Source organism: Mirounga angustirostris, unplaced genomic scaffold (assembly GCF_029215605.1).
Source record: "Mirounga angustirostris isolate CCGP_5_RB_7025 unplaced genomic scaffold, mMirAng1.0.hap1 SCAF_3, whole genome shotgun sequence".
In the NCBI taxonomy this organism is placed as follows: domain Eukaryota; kingdom Metazoa; phylum Chordata; class Mammalia; order Carnivora; family Phocidae; genus Mirounga; species Mirounga angustirostris.
This window is the reverse complement of record NW_026991711.1, coordinates 59,933,133-59,943,948: the sequence shown is the minus strand read 5'-3', so window position 1 is coordinate 59,943,948 and position 10,816 is coordinate 59,933,133.

Sequence of the window (10,816 nt, the reverse complement as noted above, 5' to 3'; positions counted from 1 at the left end):
TTCCCTAAATATTTAGAGCTAGGAAAAGAGAGGCTAACTTTTTTTTTTGCACCAGTGATCTGAACATGCTTAGGAAAAACTAAATTTCCTGTTGTTTAATGATGACTGTATTGAGAACCAAAGTAAATTGCAATGCTGCCTTTCCCTTAAAAGTTTAATAGAAATGGCATCAGATTTAGAAAAAAGAGTACACTGTCTACGTGCAGCTTATTTTCTGAAGGAATTAAAAACTAGGTCTGCATGGTGAGAGTAGATCTGCTTTTAAAAAATAAAGTGTTAGTAGTAGTCAAAGCCTTTTAAATTCCACATATTCTAATCCTAGTTGGTTCCAAAATTTTATCCCAGGATATAATGATGAAAGGTAAATATATTCCTTCTCTTTAGATGTAACTGACCATTCCATAGAAGAGAATTACATTTATGGGACTGAATTCTAAATGAAAGATGAAAGGTATGTGTGTGTGTGTGTGTGTGTGTGTGTGTGTGTGTGTGTGTATAAGGGTGAGGTGGGCCAGAAAAGAAGGGCATTTATTTCTTGGAAACAGTCTTTGGTACTTAGTTCTCTCATTCCTAGGAAACATTGTATTCTGGGACTGTCACCATATTTTACAGTGAAGTCTTTCTTTCCCTGGGGAAATTATCCCAGGACTGTTCTCTAAAGACCTATCATTATTTATAGGCTGCCTTCCCCATTGTAGTCAATAGCTCTCTCTAAATAAATATTAACATTAAGGCTTTTTTTTTTTTTACTCTCATCCCCAAGAGATATTAAACATTTTTGCTTCTTTCTATCTGTTCTTGTGTTTTTTCCCCCTCATTTTGCAATGTGTTTCCCATAGACCAATTAAAACCCTATTTCATACTTTAAGTCCTGATTTACCTACTACCTCCTCATTGCACTCTCCTGGATCATCCTAGTAGGACATGGATTCTTCTTCCTCTGAACTCATACTGGTATTATTACATACCATGTTATACCAAGGCTACTGGTATACTTGCAACCAAGATCAGCTTGCTGAGGGCAGGGATTATTTTAGACATATTTGTATATTGCATAACAACTACAATTCTAAAAGTTCCTTGACTCTACTAGAACTTCTGTGTCTTTATCACCTTTTCACACTGCCCCCACCTCTTACTTCTGTGGCTTATGTGCTATGCTCAATTTGTATGATCATTTGGTTGTACATGTCACCAACTCCTTCTCTTTTCCTTTGGTTGAATGCTGTAGATAAAACTCCATTCCTGGTCAAGACCAACTCTCTGCTTATTCCACATCTCTATATGAGTTCTGAATGTAGCTTGAGTACAACACACAGCCATGCAAATTTCACTTCAATTCATGGTTCCCAATCTCAAGGGGACCTCATATTATCCATTAGTACTACTTCATTTCCTAGACCTGCAATATCCAGTACGGTAGCCATTGGCTACATGTGGCTATTGAGCACTTGAATATGGCTCGTCTGAACTGAGATATGCTTGAAAATGTAAAATGCACACTGGCTTTTAAGAAGTTAATACTAAAAAAAAGAATGTAAAAGATCTCATTTTTTAATACTGATACATGCTGAAATGATAATACTTTGAACATATTTGGTTAAATAAAATATATTATTAAAAATAATTTTACCAGTTTTATTTTACCCTTTTAAGGTGGCTGCTAGAAAGTTTGAAATTCCATACACGGCTTGCATTCTATTTCTATGGATAGTGATGTCCTAGAAAATTCACTAGATAATTCAACACTGTGCTTGACAATTTACTTTCTCAGGAAGGTTGTTCCACACCTTCTCACACTTGTTTCTTCTCCATTCTCCTCATTCTCAGCTGATGACCTTGTCTTTCATTGCATAGGGAAAATAAAAGCCCTCAGAAAAACATGTTCATCTTCACACTAACAGATCAACCATATACTGAGTTCCCCTTTGTTATAAGAAAGACATGTCCTACTCCTGCCCAAAGCTGACTGACCACTCAGGCACTGGACCCTGTTTCCTCTCACTTGAGCACTTCCCTTTTGTACTCATTCTTTTGCCTGCAGTATCAATTCTTGCCTCTCAATAGGAGCATTTCTATCAGCATGCTATTATCTTATAGTAATTCCTCCAATCTTTGAAAAACAATTCCCCCAGCTACTACTTTATTTATCTCCTCCCCTTAAGAGGAAAACTCATGGCAGTTGTCCAAATTAGTTGTCTACCATTCTTTTTTTCCCAATTCCCTTCTGAGCTCACTCTAGATGAATTTTGTGCCCACACTCCACCAAAAATGTTCTTGTCACGACTCCCATTGACTGCCCACTGATAAATTCAATGGTAAATTCTCAATCCTCATCTTACTTGATCTATCAGCAGCTTTTGACATGGTTGACTACTCCCTCCTTGAGTCATCTTTTTTTTTTTTAAAGATTTTATTTATTTTTATTTATTTGAGACAGAATGAGAGAGAGAGAGCACATGAGAGGGGGGAGGGTCAGAGGAAGAAGCAGGCTCCCCGCCGAGCAGGGAGCCCGATGCGGGACTCGATCCCGGGACTCCAGGATCATGACCTGAGCCGAAGGCAGTCGCCCAACCAACTGAGCCACCCAGGCGCCCCCTCCTTGAGTCATCTTATTTTGGTTTTCAGGTCAGCAGACTTTCTTGATTTTACTTCACTAACTCACTCCCAGAACTGTTTCTTATTTCCTCCACATTGCCCTGACTTCTTAATTTTAGAGTTCCTCAGTCTTGGTCTTGGTCCTTTTTCTATTTTACACTTACTCCACAGCGATTTTAAATACCAGCTATTCACCAATGATGCCAAGACATATGTCTTTCACCCCGAACTCCAGATTCCTGTAGCCAAATCACTATAGAGTATCTCTACTTGAATGTTTAAAGGGCTTTTCAATTCCAAAACAGAATTCTTGATCCCCAAATCTGCTTTTCTCCCCACCACATCTTCTAACTCTTACTTGGTGGTGACTTATATCCTTCCAGCCAAATACACAAAAAGAACATTAAAATCATCCTTGACTCTTCTATTACTCTCACATATAGCCACTCAGTCAGCAAATCCTAATGGCTCAACCTTCAAAATATATCCCAAATCATATCACTTCTCACCATCTCCATAGCCACTACGCTAGTCCTATTCCTGCCTGGAGTATCACAGTACTTTCTTAAATGGTCACACTAGTTCAGTGCCCTCTCCCTATTATTTATTCTCTATCAGTCACAGTAGTATAAATCAGACTAATTACTCCTCTACTGTCAAGCCAATGGCTTCCCTTTTTACTCAGAATAAAATTCAAATTCTGCCTCTGACCCATCTCCTACTACATTTCTACTCTAACAACATCGGTTCTCACCTCTTCAAACACAACTAGTTATAGGGCCTTTGTGTTACTCATTCCTCTGCCTGAAAGACTTCTTTCCCAACTACTTCAAGTAGGTCTCTACTCCAATGCCCCTCATTAAAGAGGCCCTCCCTTATCAAAGATAGCATCCCCTGTCACTCTCTTATCCCTTCTCCCTGCTCTGTTTTCTTCATAAGGCCATCCTGTAATGGCCTAAATTTATGTGCTTATTGACCATTGTAGTGTATTGAATGGTGGCCCCCAAAGGGTATGTCCATGTCCTAATCAGGAGAATGTGTGATGATTACCATATATCCCCCCCAAAATAATTATGACCTTAGATAGTAACAGAGGTGATTAAATTACAGATAATGAAATTAGATTTTCTGAGATTATCTGAGTGGACCCTAAATGCCATCAGAAGTGGCATTTTAATGGGGGATTTGATCCCTCCAGTATTCTCCTAGTCTTACATCTTTCAGTAACTATCTAAACACAAAGTAAAAAGTTAAAAGGACAATTTTAAGGATTAAGTTATTTAGAACATTTTGGTTAAGTGTTGGGTTAAAAACAGTCATGTAGCTACTATTCAATAAATGGTTAATGATCATGATGCTCATAAAATGACAGGGCCAGACAAAGTCACTCTGAAGAGAAGTCCTTTTTTCCTCAGCTTTTCCTTGTAGTCTTTTTCCTCTTTCCCTTTACCTTGAATGTTACATAAATGTCTGTTTAAAAAGGCACATTTTAAACTTTATTATTGTGGGCTATTTTCTTCCATAGCCATATCATCATCATCAACAACAACAACAATAACAACAATCTTAATAAAAATTCCCACATTTTTGTGACTCCAGCAATGTCTGGAGAGATTTGGCATCTTGGAGTCAGGCTGTAGTTTTTTTGTTTGTTTGTTTAAGACCATGTAGTGCCTTAAGCAGTATGTGATATTTGCATAAGGACAGATTCTGGATGTCTCTTCATAATGTTGAGAAAAATTTGAGTCATCTGATATTTTCTCTGTTGGATTTCTTTGGATACTTCATGCTTCTATTCCTCTAGACTCTTATGTTTCAAAGCTCCATAACAGATTTCTGGATGGTGGAAACACATTTGCTTATGGAATAAAAATAGGGGCCATACTGGGAACTTCCTAAGTAGGGATGGACAAACAATGACAAGATGGTATCTACACACCTTCTCTCTTCCTTAGATGGTCTCCTCACTGCTTTCTCTACTTCTTTGGAAGTTCCATGAGCTTCCAGATCAAACTCCTCTACATCTTTTGATGGCATGCCTTATGCTGACATAGAAACTATCTTCAGGTTCCTTTGGCTGTGTTCCATTTTCTTTTGCCTCTTCTAAATCTGTTCTCTTCCCCCATATAAGTGCTCTCTCACTCTTCTAACTGGCATAGTTTCTCTCCAAAGTAGGTTAGTGTTCTTGGTTTAAATGAAGGCCTTTGGTGAGTAGAAAACTGTAAGATACTTGTTTCAAACAGAGCATAGGACTGTGAGAATCAAGCCTTTCAGATCTAAAAATTCCCTCCAACACTCAGCACCATTTTTCATTGTTCTTCATGCTCCAGTGCCAGATACTTATGTAGTAAATCTATCTGAGAGGAATATAAATTCTTTGGACCCATGAGTTTCAAGACACATTTAATTTAGCAGAACTTCAAATAAGAAGTGTTCCATATAATCTGGGTATCCTAACTAGGGATCCCAGTATTCTATTCTACAGCCAAAAAATTTACCACAGTCCTGGTTGCACTTAAATACACATAAGAACCAAAGGTCTGGGCTATGATTGTTACCAGAGAGCTTACCTTTGTCTGATGTGACTTGTTTACTACTATACTCAAGAGAAGTGATATTTAAAGCTGAGCCATAGTTTATAAGTTTCTCTTCTTATAGATAAGCTCATATCTGATCTTAGTCGTAAGTCAGGAGATACTTTCAAGATTGGCAGAAATTTTTCCAGCACAGAAGTAACACTAATTGTTCCCCTTGCCTTGGTGAAGACTTTGATAATCATTATGGATTCATTGTCTTTTTCCTTAAAAAAGCATTAAGAAAAGTCTATGGAGCTTAAAGAGTATCTGGTACAGAAGTAAATTCACAGTGATCCTAGATACAAGTCACAGAAAACCACTGACTTAAGTTTGATCCAAAGAGAAGAAAAGAGGTTCTACAAAATCCCCTTCTCTTTCCTGCATGTGTCACTGCAGCTCTGAATGTAGCTTAAGAGTACAGGATACACTTGGAAAAATCTGGTGTGTGTGTGTGTGTATGTGTGTGTGTGTGTGTGTGTGTCTGGGCTAGTGGGAAGGCAAGGAAGTACATCTGAGATGAGGTGCTGTAATCCCAAACATGAAGAAAGCAATAGAATAATTTGGAAAGTTAATGTCCTTGGAGATATTCACTGACTCACCTTGAAGAGTTCATCAAATGAGTTTGGTTCATTTGCTGATTTGCTCAAATGAAAAATAACAATGATTCTCACACATGAAACTGTTCATGTCACCTTTATAATTTGGGTAGTGCTGATGTGACAGGTATTTTATACACAATCTCATTCAATCCTCTGTCTTCAGCATCTTGTCCTCTCAGTCTCAATCTTCTCCATGTCTTGGACCATATTCCATAGAATTTGAGGGCAAAGGCATTCATAAGGCTATTAACTGCATTATGGTTTTTGTATCTAAACACTATTTTATACATAAATAAATGGATGTTGGTTTCTGGTTCTTTTTCTCAATTTTTCATATTTTCTTTTGCCTTTCATATAGTCTCAGACTATATGACATTTGTTAGTCACCTATTTCCTGTGTAACTCAGAATTGAACTATATGTGTACATAGCAGGGATACTGTTTACACTCACATTGAATGAATAGTTATACCTAGAAGAATATGAATAAAGCTCTTCTATCCATTTTCCTGCCTTGAGGCAATGTTGTTTGAAAGACCAAAAAAGGGAGAAAATGAGATAAACCTTGTAGAGCTTTTAAAACTCTTGGAATTTTCTAAGTGTTGAGAACTGTAAAAGTGTATTATGTTATGTTAATGAGGTGCTTTTGGAAAGCACCACAGGATGGGGGCTAATTGCCAGTGGAATCAATCTTGTGTTTAGAGAGTTGGAACTTTCAGTCCCACCCAACCTTCTGGGAGGAGACAGGGGCTGGAGGTTGAACAGAGAGCCAGTGGCCAATGATATACCCAATCATGCCTATATAATGAAGCCTCCATAAGAACACAAAATGTGACAGAGTTCGCATTTTGAACGTGTCTCAGAATTGAATATATGTGTATGGAATACAGGAATTCCTGCTACATACACATATATATAGTTCAATTCTGAGACAACATTCTGAGCTTCCAGGTTGGCAAACTAGAATGCTTCCATGTGCCAGGCCCCAAACTTCCTGAGGGCAGAGCTCCTTTCCTTGGGACCTTGCCCTGTGTATCTCTTCATTGGGCTATTAATTCATATCCCTTAACATCCTTTGTAATAAACCAATAATCTAGTGAGTGTTAGTTTCCTGGGTTCTGGGAGCAAATTAATAGAACCCAAGGAGGAGCTGATGGGAACATCTGATTTTCAGCCAGTCAGTCAGAAGCACAGGTATCAGCTGGGGCTTGGGATTGGCATCTGAATTGGGGAAGGCATTTTGTGGGACTGAGCTCTTAACCTGTGGGTTAACTTGATGCTTTCTCTGGCTGGAAGTATCAGAATTCAGTTGAATTGTAGAACACCCAACTGGTGTCAAAGAATTGCATAGTGGTGTGGAGGAACCCCTCCACCCCCAAACACACATACACATTGGAACTGGCTCTCAGAATTGATGTAATTTCCCTCATATTTTTGCTTAATTAAATGTGAATGGTTGCTATGTTACCCACACTACTCTATATTACGAAATTCTGCATTTTTTGGTAGCCACTTTAACAATTCTTTCTGTCCTCAAAACCAAACTTTTGAATTTTCTTATAAAAAGGTGGGTATTTTTGCTATTTAGTAGTATCAGGAGCTATAAAGTTAATGGGCCTGGAATTACTGTTATGAAGTTGCATTGACTACTGTTTTGCTCCTATTCTCAGGGCTTGCTTTGACATTAAGTCACAAAACATTCACAAACTCACATGAAGCCTAAGTGGGCCTGTGGGACAGTTTACTTCAAATTTATTCATTAACTTTGGTCTAACTCTATGCAAAACAGCATCTATTCTAAATGCAATCTGTAGCTGTTCCATTGTTTCCAGGTGTTTTGATGACTGAACCTGCTCAATAGTTGATCTGGTCAGTATGGAAATAACTGAAAAATAATTGACAACAAATCCAATCATGTTCAGTAGGAGTGTGTATGTATGCGTATATGTGTAATTTTCTATATCAATATATACATAATTTTAGGTGTCCCTTTTCATTTTCTTTTATTCATTTCAGTAGGCTCAAAAGGACTTTGAGTGGAAAGATTTCTCTATTAGCAATGGGTACCGGTAAAAATAAGAAATTCCAGAGTGACATCTAGTTCTAAGCAATAATTACTTATCTAACACATTCCCAAGTGGGTTTTTTGAGCACTGACTAATTATTACATCACAATTTCCCAGAGTGCTTTAGCTACAGGTTTTAAAACTGTTTATTACAAATGAAGTGAGTTCCTGGGAAAATGAAAGGCACTTAGCAAAATCAATTATCACTAGCAAAGAAAAGAATTTGCCAAATAAATAAGTCAGGTGCTTTTATATGTATCCAGGTTACTCTTTGTCATGCATCTATTTACTTGTTAATCTTTTACTTTGAAATAATTCTAGAACTATAGATTATATTCATAGATTATCCAGAGACTATAGATTCATAGGAAGTTGCAAAATATGGCACCTGGGTTTTGTGAACTCTTCACCCAACTTTCCCCCATGATGCCATCTTATATGATGGTGGTACAACAGCAAAACTAGGAAACTGCCATTGGTACAATAGTGCTAACCAGATTACGGACCTTACTCAGTTTTCATCAGTTTTTACATGTCCTTGTGTGTGTGTGTGTGTAGTTCTATGCAATTTGATTCCATTAAAAATTTCTGTCACCACCACCACAATCAAGATACAGAGCTGTTCCATCACTTCCAGGAACTCTCTTGTGCTACCCTTCTACAGTTGAATCCACCTTCTCCACTCACTATATCTCTGTCCTCTGACAATCACTAATCTGTTCTCCAGCTCTATGATTTTGCCTTTCAAGAATCTTATAAAAATGGAATCATACAGTATGTCACCTTTTGAGATTGGATTTTTATACTAAACATAATGTCCTTGAGACCCATCCAAACTGTTGCATGTATCAGTAGCTTTTTCCTTTAAATTGCTGAGCAGAATTCTATTTCTATTTACTTTTAAAATTGATTCTTGCCACAGCATATTCCAAAAATGGGATTTAAGGGGCTAACTAAAATAGATGCAGTACAGCAAAATAAAAATATGTAAGGAGAAAATCAGAATCAGGAATAAAAAAATAATATGCTCATGGATTGGAAAAATTAATATTATCAAAATGTCCATATTGCCCAAAATGATCTATAGATTCAATGTAATCCCTAGAACAAGTAATCCTAAAATCTGTATGGAACCATAAAAAAAACCCAAATAGCCAAAGCAGTCTTGAGAAAGAAGCACAAAGCTGAAGGTATCATAATCCCAGATTGCGATACAAAGCTATAGAAATCAAAACAGTAAGGTACAAGCACAAAAATAGATACATAGATCAATAGAACACCCTAGAAATAAACCCATGCCTATATGGCCAATTAACTGATGACAAAGGAGGCAAGACTATACAATGGGGAAAAGACAGTCTTTTCAATAAATATTGTTGGGAAAACTGGACAGCTACATGCAAAAGAATGAAACTGGACCACTTTCTTATACCATACACAAAAATAAACTCAAAATGGATTAAAAACCTATATGTGAGACATGAAACCACAAGACTCCTAAAAGAAAACATAGGCAGTAATCTTTGACATCAGCCTTAGCAACATATTTAGAAATATGTCTCCTCAGGCAAGGGGGAAAAAAAGCAAAAATAAACCATTTGGACTATACCAAAATAAAAAGCTTTTGCACCAAAAAGGAAACCATAAACAAAGCAGAAAGGCAACCTACTGAACTGGAGAAGATATCTGCAAATGATATATGTGTTAAGTGGTTAATATCCAAAATATATAAAGAACATATACAACTCAAAAAAATATCTGATTAAAAAGTGGGAAGAGAACCTGAGTAGACATATTTCCAGAGAAGACATACAGATGGCCAACAGACACATGAAAAGGTGCTCAGCATCACTAATTATCAAGGAAATGGAAATCGAAACCATGAGATATCATCTCACACCTATCAGAATGTCTAGTACTAAAAAGATAAGAAATAACAAGTGTTGGTGAGAATACGGAGAAAAGGGAACCCTCATGCACTATTGATGGGAATACAAATCGTTGCGACCACTGTGGAAAACAATATGGAGATTCCTCCAAGAATTAAAAATAGAAATACCATATGACATAGTAATTCCATTACTGGGTATTTACTCAAAGAAAATGAAAAAATTACCTCAAAAAGATATATGCATCCCGGGTTTATTGAGCATTATTTACAATAGCCAAGATATGGAAGTAACCCAAGTGTCTATCCATGGATGAATGGATAAAGAAAATGTGGTGTATATATATATATATGCAATGGGATATTACTTGGCCACAAAAAAGAAGAAATCTTGCCATTTGTGACAACATTGATGGGCCTAGAGTGTATTATGCTAAGTGAAATAAGTTGGTCAGAGAAAGACAAATACCATATTATTTTATTTATATGTAAAATATAAAAAGCAAAACAAATGAACACACAAACAAACAGACTCTTCAATACAAAGAACAAAGTGGTGGTTGCCAGATGGAGGCAGGTGGGGGGATGGGTGAAATAGATAAAGGGCATTAAGAGGTACAAACTTCCAGTTATAAAATAAGTTATGAGAAACAAACTGAGGGTTCTAGAGGGGAGGGGGGAGGAGTTGGCCTGGTGATGGGTATTAAAGAAGGCACGCACTGAATGGAGTACTGGGTGTTATAAACAAACAATGAACCATGGAACACTACATCAAAAACTAATGATGTAATGTATGGTGATTAACATAACATAATAAAAAAAGAATAAAAAAATAAGTTATGAGGATGAGAAGTACAGCATAGGAAATAATAGTCAACAATATTGTAATAATTTTGAATGGTGACCAATGGTGATTATATTTATCCTAGTATCACAATGAATTGTTAAATCAATATGCTGTACACCTGAAACTAACATAACACTGTACATCAATTACACTTCAATAATAAATTTATTTTTCAAAAAAATTAATATGAAGGCAGGACTAAGATAAGCACACAAAATACATATAAAGAGTTGCTAGAAAATT